This window comes from Anastrepha obliqua, chromosome 4 (assembly GCF_027943255.1).
Source record: "Anastrepha obliqua isolate idAnaObli1 chromosome 4, idAnaObli1_1.0, whole genome shotgun sequence".
Classification (NCBI taxonomy): Eukaryota; Metazoa; Arthropoda; class Insecta; order Diptera; family Tephritidae; genus Anastrepha; species Anastrepha obliqua.
This window is the reverse complement of record NC_072895.1, coordinates 123,465,567-123,484,338: the sequence shown is the minus strand read 5'-3', so window position 1 is coordinate 123,484,338 and position 18,772 is coordinate 123,465,567. Positions and strand designations below refer to the sequence as shown.

Here is an 18,772-nt window from a genome sequence, read left to right as displayed (position 1 = left end):
ACAGTAATAGCCAACAATAAAACACCACAAGATGATAAAAAAGCCCCACGTCCGCCACCAATTATGGTAACAGCTGAATGTGAGTACCAAAAACTGTTCAACATTGTAAAAAACGGGTCTAGCAATGCGTTCTCTATTAAACTTCTGAACAATAAGATCTATAAAATAAATACATTTGATCCAGATGATTATAGAAAGACTACAAAGTCGCTATCAACACAAAACATTTCTTGGTACACTTATGAAAATAAGCAAACAAGACCAATAAAAGTTATAGCAAAAAATCTTCATCATTCGTGCGATCCTACTGATATCATACAAGATCTTAAAAAACAAGGCCTAAAAATCACTAATGCAGTTAACAAGCTAAAATGGAAAACAAAGGAGCCACTAGATATGTTTCTACTCACATTCGAATCAATTGAAGATATTAAAAAGATATTTGAAATAAAAACAATCTTACATGCGGTTGTCAAAATTGAAGCGATTAAACAAACAACATTAATTCCTCAATGTAAGTCATGTCAGTCCTACGGACACACTCAAAATTATTGCGGCAAACAGCCACGCTGTGTCAAATGTGCGCAGAAGCACAAAACAATCGACTGCACAAAATCAAAGGAGCAGCTGCCAAAATGCTGCAACTGTGGAGAAGCACACCCTGCTAGCTACAGAGGCTGCATAGTAGCCAAAGAACTACAAAAAATTCGCGACAAAAAAATCGGACAGCGGAAAAATAACACTGAGACTGAAAGCCAAACTAAAGGAAGAGAGAAAAATAAAGATGAAGCTAGTACAAAATCAATATCGCATAAACCAATACCAATTCGAGCTCCAAGCAATCTACCAACCTATTCACAAGTGGCAAAAACTAACGAAAATGTCACTACACATGAAGAAAATATACTTTCAAAAATATTGCAAAAACTAACAGAACAACAAGAATTTAACAAATCACTGGAGCAAAGGTTGCAAAATCTTGAATTTAAAATTTATCAGTCAATTACACATGCCTAACTTTTTAAAAATAATGTTATGGAACGCGAACGGTCTCTCAAAGCACCAGCATGAATTGGAAATGATTCTCAATTCAGAAAAAATCGACATTTGTTTAATTGCTGAGACGCATTTCACTAATCAAACTTTTTTCAAGATCAAAAACTTTGAAACTTACCACACTATTCACCCAAGCAACAGTGCACGAGGCGGAAGTGCCGTAATTATTAGAAGCAATATTAAACACTACGAACAAGAAAAAGTCAGCACCAATGAATTCCAAGCCACCACCATCACAATTAATGCTGGAGGTGATCTAGCATTGACAGCTGTTTATAGTCCTCCAAGGCACCAAATCAAATACGATCAATATGTCCATCTTATTGAGCGTCATAAAACAAAATTCATTATGGGCGGTGATTTTAATGCTAAACATATCCATTGGGGATCTAGGCTAACAACCACTAAAGGAAGGGAGCTCTTCAAAGCGCTTCAACAAACAAACTGTAACACTGCATCTTCATGGATGCCAACGTATTGGCCATCTGATCCACAAAAAAATCCGGACCTTATCGATTTCTTCATCACCAGAAAAGTCTCCAGTGCATATCTTAATATTGAAAATGGGCTAGACATGAGTTCAGATCACTCGCCAGTCTATCTAACTCTCAGCGAAACGGTAGTGTTACGTTATCCAGTTCTCAAATTAACTAGTCAATTTACCGACTGGGATTATTTCCGCAAAATGTTAGAAGAATCTGAAGACAATACGTTTCCAATGGAATCAACAACACAGATAGATGACGAAGTTTTAAAACTGACGAGAGAAATACAACACTCTGCTTGGTCGAGCACACCTCCTTTAATGAAAATTTCCGCTGGCCACAAATACACAAAAGATATAAAAGAAATGGTGCTAAAGAAGCGAAAAATGCGGCGTAGGTGGCATCAAACAAGATCACCTGTTGATAAAGCAGCTTTGAACAAAGCAGCGACAGATCTCAGCCGTAAAATTAAAGAATATAAAAATCAATCATTTACAAACTACGCACAGCAATTAAATAATAAAAGAGACACAAACTACTCACTATGGAAATGCACCAAAAAGCTTAAACAGCCAGCTAACCATAATCCACCAATCAAAAGAGACAATAATGGGTGGGCGAAAACCAACATAGAAAAAGCAAACTTATTTTCAGATTATCTAGCAAAAATCTTTACACCCAATAGCGACACATCACCAATACTAAATAATGATGGCATAGCCAATGATGATTATGGCGATATAGTACCCATAACTGAAGATGAGATGTGCGCCGAGATACAAAAGTTGAAGTCGAAGAAATCTCCAGGGTTTGATTTAATAACTGCCGAAGTCTTCAAACAAGTTCCACGAAATATCATTACTAAGCTAACAAACATAATGAATGCTTGCTTTAAGCTGCAATACTTTCCAATCTATTGGAAAATAGCTGATGTCATCATGATTCTAAAACCAGGAAAGCCTCCAAACGATGTAGCATCATATCGACCAATTTCACTGTTGCCCATCTTATCAAAACTGTTGGAAAAATGTTTGATAAAGCGCCTGAGCAATATCATAGAAAACAAACAAATAATACCAACACACCAATTTGGATTTCGCGCGCGCCACTCAACTATTGACCAAATTCACAGAATTACGCGTATCATCGAGAACACATTTGAAGAAAAAAATGTGTGTTCGGCTGTATTTCTCGATGTCTCTAAAGCTTTCGATAAAGTATGTCATGCTGGCTTGCTGTGGAAAATAAAGAATGTACTGCCAAAAACATGTTTTAATATCTTAAAAACCTACCTGTCTGAGCGCTATTTTCGCGTCAGATACGAAGATGAGTTCTCTGAACTGAAAGAGATTAAAGCTGGTGTGCCGCAAGGAAGTGTGCTTGGTCCCCTTCTCTATCTACTTTTTACTCACGACCTGCCAAACAGCAGAAATTGCTTTATAGCAACATTTGCTGATGACACTGCAATACTAACCGTCGGAAAGACAGAAATAGAGTCTACTGCACAACTGCAGCTTGCTATCAATAAAATATACAATTGGACAGATAAATGGCACATTAAACTGAACGAAACTAAGTCTGTACACATCAACTTTACAAACAAAAAGACCAACTACCTGCCAATATACATAAACAGCATTAAAGTACCATACGCTAATACAGCAAAGTATCTAGGTATGACGCTCGATACGAAACTTAGGTGGAGTGCGCACGTGAAAAAGAAAAGGGAAGAACTGGACCTAAAATTCCAAAATATGCATTGGCTTATGGGAAAGCAATCAGCGTTATCCGCACACAATAAAATACTGCTTTACAAACAAGTTCTCAAACCTATCTGGACCTATGGGATTCAGCTATGGGGATGCACCAGCTATAGTAATACAGCGCATATACAAAGATTTCAGACTAAGGCACTCAAGCATGCAGTTTGCGCTCCATGGTATATTAGGACGCAAGACCTAGAACGTGACCTCAATATTGATTCGGTTACGGCAACCATAAAGAAATTTGCAAAGTCGCACGCAGAGCGACTAAGCAAGCATGTGAACAATGAAGCCTTGATTCTTAACGATAATACAAAATGGAAACGAAGGCTCAAACGTAAAAAACCCCTAGATTTAAACTAATAAATAAATAAAAATCAGTTAAAGTATGAATTGTATTTTGCTGAGGATTAACTCAAATTATTTGTTGTAACAAAACTCTACAAAAATTGCTCGTTAGTATATATACCTATGTATGTAATGTTATACTAGTTGCAATGAAAATACTAATAATAAAAAAAAAAAAAAAATACTGTGCGCATTGCCATATGCGTGTGATTTGAATTTGAGAGCAACTAAGTACTCACCAAGAATACCCATTCTGCTATGATAATTTCCTCAATGTTTTTTGAAAAAATCCTCTATTTTTTTAATGGAAACATGTATAAATTGTCCTTTTTAACAAAATAAAATGTATAGCATCCATTGTTTAAATAAAACATGGCTGGTTGAGATTACTGTTCGCTGTTGTGACCAGCATTCTTTAACAAAAAATGCACTAACATAAAAACATACGATATACATACATACTTATATGTAAACGAAGACAATTTTTTCATTCAGAAAAATATACACCGATTTGTCAGTACAAATTTATCTCCACATAGTTTAGCAACTATGAAACTTTGACATGCGAATGTTCAAACTTCTTGATTATAAAATCGCCTATGCTTCTTGGTTATAAAAATTATAAAAGTAAATAAAATAGAAATTTGCAAAGATGATGTTAATATTCAAAGAAGCGTTTCCAGTAAAAAAAAAACCAAAAGCATTTTATTATTTAATATGAACGATCAACACTTCGAAATCCCTTAACATGGAATGAAGTCCCCTTATCTGGTAACTTTGCTATAGGCAAAGCTGCACTCTCTTTTTTACAAACACATATGTGTTGCTCAGAAGTGATTAATATACGTACATGCCTATTGCTTACCCTTCTGATGTAAGTTTGTCGCCCCCCCCATCCAGCACTTTGCTAGCACGCTCTGCTGCGAGCGTGCCACGCTGCTGCCCGTGCCTAGTCTATGGGATACATTGTTTCTTATTGTTAAGAAAAATGACTTAAACATCTACACAGATGGCTCAAAACTGGACAACAAAGTAGGTGGAGGGGTCTACTCCGATAAACTCGGAGTATGCCAATCATTTCGCTTACCTGATCATTGCAGTGTATTTCAGGCGGAAGTCACTCCCATAAAAGAGGGACTTAAAGAAATAAAAACGAGAGTATTATCCACAAATGAAGTCTTAATTTACTCGGACAGTCAAGCAGCAATAAAAGCGCTCGAATCAAAAACGCACTCGTCAAAAACAGTTCTAGAATGTTTTAAACTACTAGATGACGTATCTAAGTGCTACAAGGTGCACCTTATCAGGGTACTAGGCCACAGGAACATTGCAGGAAACTGTAAGGCGGATGAACTTGCACGAACCGGTACAACGTTCGATCTCGAACCGGATAAGGCGCTGATACCCATGCCCATAGCCACTTGTAAATTACTTATATACAGGGAAACCATCAAAAAGGTAAATACAAGCTGGCAAAACCTCACAACATTCGAACTAAGCAGACACACTTGGCCGAACTGGAACAGCGGTCGATCGAAGATCTTGCTAAGATTCAACAGAGAATCTATAAGAAAAATGATAGGTGTATTAACTAGTCATTGTTTAATAGGCAGCCACGCTAGAAGGTTAGGACTCCCGTACTTCGATTTCTGTAGAAGCTGTCTTAATACAGAAGAAGAGGAAACAGTCAGACACCTTTTATGTGAGTGTGAAAGCCTAGCTATGAGAAGGCTGCGCACTCTTGATACAGTATTTCTAACCGATGTAGCGGACATAGCCCATCTAAAACTAACGGAGCTCTGCTCGTTTATTAAAGCAACCGGATGGTTTGAAAAGGAACAAGTAGAGTAAGGATAAGCTCCAGTGGTATCACAATGGACCTGCGAAAGGTTTAAGTGTGTCTTATGACAACCACCCTACCTACCTACCTACCATGGGATACATTTTTTTGAATCTCCTGTTTGGCTCATTCGGAGGTGCCATATGAAAAATTACTATTGTTTGGAATTTTGGGTTTCCAATTCTTAATTATTTAGTACAAACATGAAATTTGGTCAAAACTAATACTTTTCGGCTTTTTCCAGTTCCCAAAACTAAAAATATTTATGAAAGGACAGAGATTTGCCACGATAGATAGTATAACGACCGCATCGTTTGAAAAGCTCAAGACAAAAATTATTGCGTGAATTGTAAAGAGCTCGGAACAAATTATAAATTCTCTATTATTAATTCATATTCGTCGACCGCGACCTCTGCTCCTCTGCGGGTTCCCTTCAAGCGCCATTCTAGTGATGCTATCCAACGCCACTTTCTGCGTTTGATTTGTCATAGGATGTGCTCCTCATTGTTCATCTACACAGCTCATCGTTGCTGATGGTGTTCGGCCAGAATAATCTACATATGATGCGGAGGCATTTGTTGACGAAGGTTATAGCCTCTGTGTGATGGTGTTGAAGACCAGCGATATTTCACTTCCGTATAACAGTAGAGACTTCACACAAGAATGATAGAAACAAGATTGCGCCCATCAGAGAGTGCGGGATGTCACTTTTGCCAAGTTGTGCAGTGCTGCCAACCAATAAAAATAGTGCTTTTTATACCCAAAATGCGAAAATTTTTAAGTTTAGTATTTGTTTCTTTAATGCTTTAAGTTAATGTTTTGCTCCTTTTAAAGTTATGTTAGAATATTAAATGTCCGTCTTTCAACTCTTCTTAAGATTGAAAACCTTTTTACACATTTTAAAAAGCGTTCGAATTTACTGAATGCGAATTAAAACCATAGAGGTGAACCCGTTCCTTCCGGTCCTCAATCCTTAGTGGGACATAGGGCATTAAGAGGTGTATTCATAGTAGAAATAAGCAACAAAATACCAGAAAATACTCAAGAAGCCATAACGATATTTTACAAATGGAATACCTTATCTTGTCAAATACCTAAATGTCAAATATAGCAAAAGAGTCGTTCTCTTAACACAAGAGTTTCTCTTAACAAAAAACTCATAAATTAAATTGTACACAATCATAACACATTTAATTAAAAAAAGCTCATATTTCAAAGACAATTTGTCACGCATACAAAGTTCTTTAAGTAATTCAATAGAAATTAGGCATTTTATTTTGCGGTTTTATATCCAAAACTAGGCAACACTGCAGTAGCGAGAGAGAGATTTGACTGCTGAAAACAGGAGAACACCAACAACAACTGCAATCGCGGCAATGCGACCAGATGTTAAAAAAAATAATACTAAATAAAACTGAGTGAATTATTGAACTAATTTTTATAAATGTATATTTTACAAAATTATAAACATTACTTTTACTTAAAACAGGCTAGAAAAGTTTAGTTTACCGAATACCAATGCAGGTACAAATGTCAATATATTTAAACACTTTTCGCTTTATAGTTGGCTTCAAACTCTCAACTTCCTAAAACTTTCAAATCAAATCAACCATCTATCAAATCAAATCAACCATTTATCATACAAATTTCAGACTACTGAACATATTTCTCAATATTTTTATCGAAGTGCTGACCAGGGATAAAATAGGTATGTTTACTTACAAAACTCATAGCACAATATGCTCACTGATGATAATGATCACTCCGCACACTAACGAATATTGTCTAGAATGTGAAGTGTTTTGGGATTTCCGTTATTTAGTAATATAATATTTAATCTCCCTATTCGGTCAATAAATGTTCTAATCTTGATATATCTTAAGGTATAAATATAAGTTTGGCCAACAGTAGTCCGTTAGTACTTACCGTTATGGCTTCCGATACGTTACGATTGTTTACATTTGTGGTTTTCTGTGCTCTTAGCGTTTCTGCGAACACCACAGTCGACTGGTGGGAGTCGGCCACACTCTATCAGATCTATCCTCGATCGTTTATGGACAGTGACGGTGATGGTATAGGTGACTTGAATGACATTACATCTCGCTTGGAATTTCTTAAGGAAATAGGTGTGACTGCTGCATGGCTTTCGCCTATCTTCGAATCACCGATGGCAAATATGGATTATGATGTAGCTAATTTCATGAGCATTGACCCGCTCTTTGGGACAATGGAGGATTTTGATGCAATGATTGCAAAGGCGCATAAATTGGGTATAAAGATGATATTGCATTTTGTTCCAAATCACTCAAGTGATGAATGTGAGTGGTTCCAGAAGTCGGTACGCCGTGGAGAAGGTTACGAAGATCTCCATGTATGGCATGATGGTAAAATCGATCCGGAAACGGTCGAGCGTAGTGAGCAAAGTAATTGGGTGAGTTACTACTATAGATTAGTTATCGTTTGCTATGTTTCCTTTTATCAAACATTACTCTTTATTTCTTCTTACAGGAATCAGTCTTTGGTGGTTCTGCATGGACTTGGGTTGAAGAACGCCAGCAGTATTACTTACATACATCAGTTTCTAGCCAAACAACCTGATTTTAATGTCACAAATCCAGCAGTGCGTGAACATCTAATCGAAGTTTTGGACTTCTGGCTTGGTCGTGGAGTGGACGCTTTCCGCATTGATGCAGTAGCATTTTACATTGAATTTCGTTATGAAAATGGTTCATATCCAGTTGCGCCGCCCGGCGAATCACAGAAGTATACGGTAAATCAACCAGAAAGTGTGGAATTATTATTCGAATGGCGTGAGTTTTTAGACGAATACCAACAACAACATGGCGGCGACACATTGTGAGGCACATATAATCAATCGATTAATAGTTTTGTATAAATTAATCAATTGCATTTCTCCATAGACCACAAATTGCCGAAGCTTATACCACTACCGAGATTTTGAGCACCTATGTCAGGAATGACACTCACGTTGGTTGTCAACTGCCAATGAATTTCAACTTTGTTCAATTAAGAGAAAGTTCCACTGCACAGACTGTTGAACAATACGCCAAAGAATGGATGGATATAATGTGGGCAAATAATAAGGTGGCCAATTGGATCGCAGGAAATCATGACAACAGTCGTCCAGCCACTTGGCTACCCGTCAATCTTAACTACTCATATCTCAATGTACAGACTCAGCGAGGCGTGGCACGTAGCACCTTGAACATATACAAGGGAATGACCAGTTTAAAACAAACGGAAGCATTCAAGGCCTTCAAAGAAGATGGTGGATTTTCGTATGGAGCATTGAAGGAGCAAGTCTTTCAAGTTGTGAGGTTAGTTGAAATGAACACAAATCTCTCACAAAATTTCATTCAATGGTAATTGAACTCATGTTTTCAGAACTGCCGTCGGTCGTGAGGAGTACCGTTTACTAGCTAACTTCGGTAGCCAGATAGAATATTTAGATGGCTTGGCGAATAAGACTATGGAGTACGTGCTGCTCACTTCCTATTCACCTCACAAATATGGGTAAGTGTTGCGAGCGTAGGCATTTTTGAAAAGTTTTAAAATTTTGCTTTGTGTTTACATTTCAGCGATAAGGTCGATTTAAGCAAACGAATTTATTTGATGCCATATGAAGCGGTGATTCTGCGATGGACTGCGTAAAGTACATTTGTATGTATGAGTATCGGTAGTTCAAGCTGATTGTCCAAACTTATTTTCTACAGTATTTTAGTGGTACTGGCTAGAGCAATTTCGAGTATATCATAATAGTGCAATAAAATTTCTTCAGAGATTGCTTTTGAATTCGTTTGGTTGATTGGAACTTATTTTACCATATATGTATACATACATATATCGGAGGTTTGCCATTGCCTGCCGAGGGTCAACCGCTATTAGAAAAAACGTTTTCTTCATTTTGGTGCTTCACCGAGATTTGATCCCACAGTCTCTCCCCATATATATTTACATATTCATGTATACATAATATATATATATATTAACTGACCTTTTGTCTATGATGCGACAGAATTGGTAATAGCACAGCGAATTTACATAAACGATTGACACTTGGCATAAACTAAGCCATCTGTGCGTGCGCAAAATAGCCCTAACAAAGTTTCTTCGCTTTAATTCAGTTTTATATCCGCGAAATAAAGTTAAATTTTTATAGTTAATCGACGTTTTGTTTCGAACACAAAAATAAAAACCTGACATAGAGTCACAATCTCGAACAAGAACAAGAATGAAATATGACAAGAAGAGGAAAGGCGACGAGTGGTAGAGACGAGCAACGACGTCTTTGTTCGTATACTCAAATAGTAAACGACGCCCAGTGCTGTGACAAAAAGAAAAACGGTTGTATTTTGCTAAAAAGAGTCCTTAGTGGACTGGAGTATCCTGAGACAGAAAATCTGGTTTTTTGCCTTTAATATTTTCGACGAAATTAAGACCGAGATAAGGAATACGTTTTTTTCTAAAGCATTCCAACAATACCAAATACGTCTATTTATACATTTGGGGCAATCAAATTTTTGATTCTTGCCCGCTCAGAAAGGACTGCGACACCGTGTCACATCGGTTTGTCTGCACCCAAACATGCCGAATCACTGAACAAGTATACGGTAAATATGTATATATGCACATACACACATGCACCTCAATATTTTGAAATTGATTAAAAACACAATACTAATAAAACCATTGCTGTTGACTGGATTTCATTAACTTACATAGTTAACAGTACTTCGTAACGGTAAAATTTTTAATCCACCAAAGCAAGCAAAAACAAAAACCCTGCCAAGAAAGCTCTTTTCGGCATCGGCATGTGAACCACACCCAACCGTCAAGTTGCTTTCTACATTTCATTTGACATTTTTCACTCTCAGACAAACTCAATTTGAGTTATATGTAGAAAGATACACCTTAAAACTATTCAGGATTATTATGAAAACGGGCGTTCAAATCAAAATGCATATCGCGCACTTCGGGATTTTTTCGATCAATTTAATCGTCCAAATGTGCGTACAATCGGAAAAATTGTGGAAAAGTTTGAGCAAGCTGGGTCTGTAGGAGATGTGAAAACATCAGTGCATGCTCATACAGCTCGTACTGGAGAAAATATTGCTGCGGTTCGCGATAGTGTGGTTGAAGAGCCGTCCACCTCAACTTGTCGTCGTGCCCAACAATTGCACCTCTCACGCTCGTCGTTGATGAACATTATGAATAAAGACTTGTATTTACACGCTTACAAGGTGCAATTGACTCAAGAACTAAAGCCTCTTGACCATTTCAAGCGTCGTCAATGGTCATAACGGTGGCAGGAAATGGCAACAGTGAATTACCAATTTTCGAGAAAATGATCTTCAGTGATGAGGCACATTTTCACCTCAGTGGATTCGTCAATAAGTAGAATTGCCGCATTTGGGCGAATGATAATCCAAGAGTGATTGCCGAAAAACCAATGCACCTACAAAGAGTGATTTAAAACCGTGATTTGACACCGCGGGACTTATTTCTTTGAGGTTATTTGAATGAAAAGGTGTAGGTCGATAAGCCAGCAACAATTCAAGAGCTACAGGATGAGATAATTGGGCACATTAACGGCATACTACCTCAATTATGCCTCAGCGTCATCGAAAATTTGGACCATCGGATGGAGGTGTGCCGCCGAGGCCACTTTGCCGATATTTTATTCCATACGTAATTGAGCTATAAATTGTATTTTATTCAAAATCAACACCGACGCTTGAAACTTTACCACCCTTTACAACATAATAAATCGCGCAAAAAATTTAAATAGATTGGAGTCAAAATCTGCAAGTGGAAGAGCACGGAAAATGTTTGACCGCACCGAATGTATTTTGTTGGGAAAAGTAGCCACAAAACCACGGATTTCGGATATAAAATATACTAGTGAGCTTAGAGATGAGTGTGGAGTAGAGACTTCTCATGAAACAATCCGCCAAGCCCGGAAACCTCAATTATACTTCACGAGTTGCTCGAAAGAAGCCTTTGCTAGAACGTACCAAGCTCAGCCAGCTACTGGGATGTTTGAATATTCTGCGATGCCACTAAATCCTGTTGTATAACAACAATGAATCCATTAGAGTGTGGAGGCAGCATTAAAATCACTGGAAAGGCGGAGTATTATGCCCACAGTGAAAAATGGAAAACTTTCAGTCATGGCGAGGTGATGCATATTCAGCTTGGGAATGGGAGATTTGGTGTTTATAGAAGATAATATGGATGTCTGATATGCCATTTGAGACATTAAAAATAAATAAATAATTGGCGTTTACATAATTTTAAGTTTTGGCCCAGCTCCTCCTCCTATTTGTGGTGTGCGGTTTGATGTTGTTCCACAAATAGAGACAAATAGCGCACCAAAATTTGGCTTCTTTGTTGACAAGAAATCTTAGTTTAAATTCTAAAAGTATAGCGATCCAAATACAAAATGTGAAAATGTGGCTTATTTTTAATTGGTGTAAAGTATTGAATACACCAGCCCAAAACCTGCTCAAGAATGTTATTTTAGAGGAATGGCACAAGAAACCCAAGGATTATAACGTAAATCTATTAAATGCAAATGTTTTTTTTTTTTTTTTTTTTTTTTTTGCCTCCTTTATTAATTACACCTGTCGTATGACACTAAGTAATTCTTTCTGCAGCTTGGATTTTATAACATTAATCATTATCAATATTACATTTGGGTTAAGTTTTTGTGTGAGTTTACAAGTGTAGGTATGTGCATAGCTTTAAATTATTCTAGTTATCAGCTGAGTTGGGGTTGGTCGTTTGAGCCGCCTAGAGTTTGCCCTTTCTGCTGTTGGGAGTTGTCGCATGTCATTATTGGAATGGTTCATTAAACGGACAATATGATTTGTGCTGCGTTTGCGGATGATTTCTGCTATTGTTTCGATGTTGAGATCGCGATGAATGTCTTCGTTTGGGATGTACCAAGGTGCATTGGTTATAGTTCTGAGTATTTTAGATTGTAGTCGTTGAATAATGTTAATGTTACTTTTGCTTGCAGTACCCCAGATTTCTATGCCGTATGCCCAGATTGGCACAATCACAGTTTTGTATATAAGTATTTTATTCAGCAATGACAGTTTTGAGCGCCTGCCAAGTAGCCAATATAGTTGTCGGAATCTGTTTTTTACCTCATTTCTTTTCATCGTAATATGTTCTTTCCAGAGAAGTTTGGAGTCAATAGTCATTCCAAGGTATCTTGCTTTGGTGTCTATTGGGATTTGTGAGTGGTTTATTGTCAGATTCTTGTGTCTTACTTTCTTGTTGGAATAAACTACATGAATTGTTTTGCCGCTATTGATTTGTATACCCCAAGCATTAAACCATGTTAGTGTTTTGTTCAAAATTTGTTGTAACTTGTTTGTTGCTGCTTCTAAGGTTTTATGAGTTGCCAATAGGACAGTGTCATCTGCAAAAGTTGCTATCATGTCGATACTTGCAGGCAGGGGAATATCAGCTGTGTACAGCACATATAGTACAGGCCCTAGTACACTGCCCTGAGGTACACCGGCTTCCATGAGTTGAATATTAGAGTATTTGTCTCTATATTTCACATAAAAGAATCTGTTTGCTAAATAGCTTTTCATTAACAAATAGTAGTCGAGTGGAAGATACTGTTTAAGTTTAAATATTAAACCCTTGTGCCACACGCTGTCGAAAGCTTTCGCTACATCAAGATACACAGCAACACATGTATTTCTTTTGTCAATTTCTGATAATATTTTATTTGTTACTCTATGTACCTGTTCTATTGTCGAGTGTTTTTTACGAAATCCAAATTGGTGTGAGGGAAATAAGTTTCGCGCCTGTAGTATGGGGTCAAGGCGGTCAAGTATAAGCTTCTCAAAAAGTTTAGATAATGATGGTAATAAACTAATTGGTCTGTATGAAGAAGCTTCAGAGGCATCTTTATTGGGTTTGGGTATTGCGATGATTTCAGCAACTTTCCAAGGCAGTGGAAAATACTTCATTCGTAATGCTGAGTTAAATACATTTCTTAAGTACAGAGTTGCTTTGTCAGGTAACTCCTTTAGAATCCTTCCTGTGATTCCGTCATATCCTGGGGATTTATTTACGTCAATTTTTGTCTCAATTGCTATACGAATTTCTTTTGAAGTTATTTTCTTGATTGGTATGTTTATGTTATTTGTGAGGTGGGCATGAAATTCAGAATTGTCAATGTCTTGGTTGTTATGTTGATTTGTAAATGTTTTTTTAAAATGATCAGCGAGTATATTTGCTTTTTCTTTTGGTGTTTTCGCCCAAGAATTTGTACTTGTCCTTAGAGGGGGTTGGTGCATAACTGCGTTTTCGATTTTTTTGCAGGCCTTCCATAGTGTATAGTTTGTAGCTCTAGTAGCTCCCAGTGATGCGATATATTTTTCAAATTTTTCGTCCTTGTCCACTTTTAATATATCTTTGATTTCTTTTGCTGCTATATTCAGCCTTTTTTTGATATCTGGTGAGCGTGTAGATTGCCATTGTTGCCTTAGTTTTCGTTTTTCTCTGATTTTTTCCAAGATTTTATGGGGCAATTTGTGTTTGTTGTTACTCATCTTGATTATAGGTGTGGAAGTTGTTGTTGCATACACTATACTGTCATTGAAGTATGCGATTGCGGAGTCTATTTCTTTTTCGCTCTTTAGGGGGACTTTTATGTTAAGGCTTTGCTCCATAATTTCACGAAAATAGTTCCAGTTCGTATAATTATTGTAAAATTTATGTGTCTTGTAGTTTAGGATAGGACTGGTTTCATAGCTTAGGAATATTGGAGAGTGGTCAGATGAGAGGTCAAAACTTGGATTTATTTCCAGTTGCTCACTTTTAATATCTTTCGTAATATAAAAGTCAATTAAATCAGGTCGCTTCCGCATATCATTTGGCCAGTAAGTTGGTTCTCCAGAGCTTAAAAAGTCACTTTTATTTTCTATTATTGCATCGTAAAGATTTTTTCCTTTCGTGTTTGTTATTCTGGATCCCCATAAGGTATTCTTTGCATTGAAATCTCCGCCTGCAATAAAACGGCCTCCAAGAGTTTTAAGAAAGTCAAAGTATAGTGTCTTAGAATTTTTATGTTTAGGGGGGCAGTATATGGCAGAAAGGGTTAAATGACCACTAAAGTCCTCAATTTGTATAGATGTCGCTTGCAAGTAGTCCTGTCTATAGTGGTTCACATCAATGCATTTAATGTCTTTGTTTATAATTACTGCCGTTCCACCATGTGCCTTGTCATCAGGGTGATTGGTGTGATAAATAGTATAGTTAGGAATGTTTAAATAATTTCTATCTGTGAAATGTGTTTCAGATATTAGAGCTGCGTCTATGTTATTGTTTTTTAGGAATGTTTTTAGTTCCAGTGCATGTTGGCTTAGACCGTTAGCGTTCCAAAGGACAATTCTTAATTTATCTTGTTCGTTCATTAAATTTAGCGCAAAGTAACGTGATCATGTTTATCATTGCAGACATTTGTGAGATTAATTGTTTCATCATATCTTTCAATTCTGAAATTTCTTTGTTTTCCGTTATAGTTGCTGCAATAGATTGAGCATCATTTTTAGTGTTTATGGCTGTTACTTGAGCGTAAGATAAATTTGGTGTTGTAGTACTGTGTTGGGTTGTCACATTGTCTAGTGTAGTTTGTGATGCAACTTTTTCTTGTGTGTTTGTAATTGTGGTGGGATTTTTGTGTCTGAGACTTGGAAATTGCTGTATTTTTAATGATTTATAAATCATGCATCCCTTGTAATTAGCTGTGTGGTTTTTACCACAGAGAGCACATTTTATTTCGTTAATGTCCTTGACTGGACATTCTATGGCTTTATGACTTCCAGCACATTTGACACACACAGGTGTTTTAAAACAAAAATTTTTTGTATGGCCGTATTTTTGGCAGTTTGTGCATTGAGGCAAAGTGCGTTTTTGATGTGGAGGCTCAAATTTAATTTTGCAATGTAGTAGATGTGTAATAGTGTATATATCTTTGTTGTTGGGCTTGGTTTTTAATTCTAGTATAAACAGTGGCAAAGGTGATTTGGTAGTAGCGTGTAAGATGTTATGAATATTTGTAACCTCATGCCCAAGTTCACCTAATTCTTTTACAATTTCTCCTTTATCTGTGGAGTTGTGCAAGTTCCTCAGTATCACTTTAAATCCCCTTTGCTCTTTGGGCTTATATGTATAATACTGAGTATTTTTTTCTTTTAATAGTTTAGAGATTTGTGTATAGTGGTATGACTCTTTGGGTTGAATTTTTACTTCATTGTTTTGCAGGACTTTCATTTCAAAAACGCAATTCGGAAGTTTGTTTAGCGCGTCGGTTAAATATTTGATGTATTCAACATTCTGTACAAATATAGGTGGTGGTTTTGGAGTTTTAGATTTTTGCTGCTCATTAGTGTTGTTTGTCCCACTGTTTTGCGTTCCTTTTTCTTTTTCATCATCAAGAGAGAGTATATCAAATCTGTTTGATGTCAGAGTATGCGGGATTGATTTGTTATTTGTTGGTTTACTTAACCAGTAGGTTGTAATTGTTTTTTGGTTTGCTAATGCTTTATGTTTTTTGGTGGTTTTTGTTGTTTCTGTATTCTTATCTGGAGAATTACGTGTTCTCTTTGGAAGAGAAAGCTCTTTGTTGTTCTCACCTGCTTTTGCCTGCATAACTATGTTTGGGCATGTAGACATGATTGGCGAGTATGAGAATATTGAAGAGTTTGTAGTAGCGGTTCTGCTTGTTGATGCTGATGTTGTAACTGTTGTGATTGTTGTTGCGCTTGTGAGAGCTACCAGACAAGTGGTGGGATGAGAAATGCTGATTAGTTGAATTGGAGTTTGGCATTGCTCATGCCATGAGTGAGGAGTTGTGGGTATAGAGTTAACGGCGGTTGCCAGGTGAGGTTGTACAGCTGATGACTTACTCTTTATTTCACTTGCCGAGAACGGAACATTGTAGCTGAACTTAGCACTTGTTAGTTGCTCTTGCGCTGGTGAGCGGAGCCTCTCTTTGGGAGGAGAGCGCCCCACAGGCATTTTAAATGCTAAATTTTTTCACTAGTTGTTTTTATTATTTTTATGTTTTTATTTTGTTTGTATTTATATTTGCAAAACAAAGGTTGGGCTAAGATAGCACAAGATGTATTTTGTTGCAGTATTAAAGCGTCTATATCGCTGTATGTTTTTAAATATTGTACGATTGGTAGATTCACTACGAAACTTTCACAAAGCAAGAGCTAATAAAAGCACGTCTGCACCGAATCGATAAAACTTTACCATGAAATGCAAATGTAAAAAGTCTTTTTTAACTGCTGTGTTTGAAGTGTATATTGTTTTTGCTTTTTAATGTTTGTGTTATTTTTAAACGGCAGTTATTCCGTATTTCTACTATCGCCTTCTAAATTTTTTATATTAGTCAAACAAAACCAAAAATTGAAAACAAATCATGGAAAAATACAAGTAAATTGTCTGAATTTCGCTAGATTAGTAGATGTGAAAACACTTCATTGATAAACTGTGTGTGTTTATATAATAATTCAAAACATTCAAAACACCGCTATGATCTGCATGTTTTGTATTGAATAGACGAACGCGCTACCAATAAATTATCAAGGAAGAGAAATGGGCAGTCGATGAACGAGTTGAGAATTTTTCCGATAAGAAACACGACAATGATGGTGATTTTGTGAATAATTTTAGTGCAGATGAATTAGTATTGATGTAATTGATTGTGAAACGGAACTTTTGATAGAAATCAATGAGTTGGATGACGAGTGGTGCTGCCTCTGATTTCCCTACACCAAAAGATACCACTAAGTGGTTTAAAAGTTGCAGAATACCAGAATTTTAGCTCTGCTAGGCTTTTAATGATTTCTTCCAATAAACTTATATGCAACTGTTAAATACTACATTAAATAATTTATTTACTACTTATTTCAAACACATATGCACATATTAATATTTCTAACCTAGTAGTTATTGATAATCACATCACTTCACGTCAACGTTAAACGTTCCAGTGCTTCTGATATCAAAATAAAGCGTTTTTCAGTAAGAGCGCTTCAACTTTTTTTTTGAATAAAACACAAAGGGTTTGACTTTTTTAACTATTTTTTTTTTATTATCGAGTTTGAGCATATACATTTAGGTATGAAATTCGATTTCTTTTGCATGACCACCGCGTGCACGTTTTAAGAAGTCCAATCGTTGAACCCAATTTTTGACCACTCTTTTGCATAAATCGGCCGAAATTCCAGCAATTTCGCGTTCAATATTGGCTCTGAGCTCACAAATCGTCGCCGGCTTGTTACTGTAGACCAATGACTTCACATAACCTCAAAGAAAATAGTCTAGAGGCGTCAAATCACACGAGCGCGGCGGCCATTCGACCGGTCCATTTCTGGAAATAATGCGGTCATCGAACTTACTCTTCAACAAATCAATTGTAGCGTGTGCTGCGTGGCTTGTGACCCCGTCCTGTTGAAACCACATGTCGTCTAAGTCCATACCATTCAATTGCGGCCAAAAATAATCGTTTATCATGTCGCGGTATCGATTTTCATTCACAGTAACGTGGCGATCGTTCTCGTCAACGAAAAAATATGGGCCAATTACGCCGCCGGCATGTAAACTGCACCAAACAGTCACTCTTTGTGGGTACATTGGTTTTTCGGCAATCTCTCTTGGATAATCTTTCGCCCAAATGCGGAAATTCTGCTTATTGACGAATCCACTGAGGTGAAAATGTGCGTCCTCACTGAAGATGAAGTGCGCGATATGCATTTTGATTTGAACGCCCGTTTTCATAATAAGGCTGAATAACTTTAACGCGTTGTTCAAGTGTGTAGCGTTCCATGATGAAATGTATACTAATGAAGTTTACAAATGACAAGCGAAAAATAAAAAATATTGCGTCGTTCGCCCTCCCTGTCGGAAAAAAGTTGAAGCGCATTGAAAAACGCTTTATACTGGAAGATTCCACTTGTGATAAGCCAACGTATGGTTGCTCACGTCAAAAGCAATCCTCAATGCCTACCACTGAGAATATTTGCCCCGGGTCAGTTTTTGGATTTATTTTCGTAATACCTTTAGTACGAATCTCATATTGAAATGATTGGACCGTAGTTGTAGTCGCAAATTGTACATTTCTTTCATTATAAAGTAGAAGAAGAAAGAAAATAGACACTCTAAACCTAGCTTTTAACTAAAATTATATAGCACTCAGGTCCGCTTAGATAAATAAATTTATA

The 18,772-nt window shown here is 36.8% G+C and overlaps 1 pseudogene; it reads left to right on the top strand.

Moving 5' to 3' along the window:
* The first annotated feature begins 7,422 nt into the window (after positions 1-7,422).
* On the top strand, positions 7,423-9,164 carry LOC129246276 (maltase A2-like; annotated as a pseudogene).
* The last annotated feature ends 9,608 nt before the right edge of the window (positions 9,165-18,772 follow it).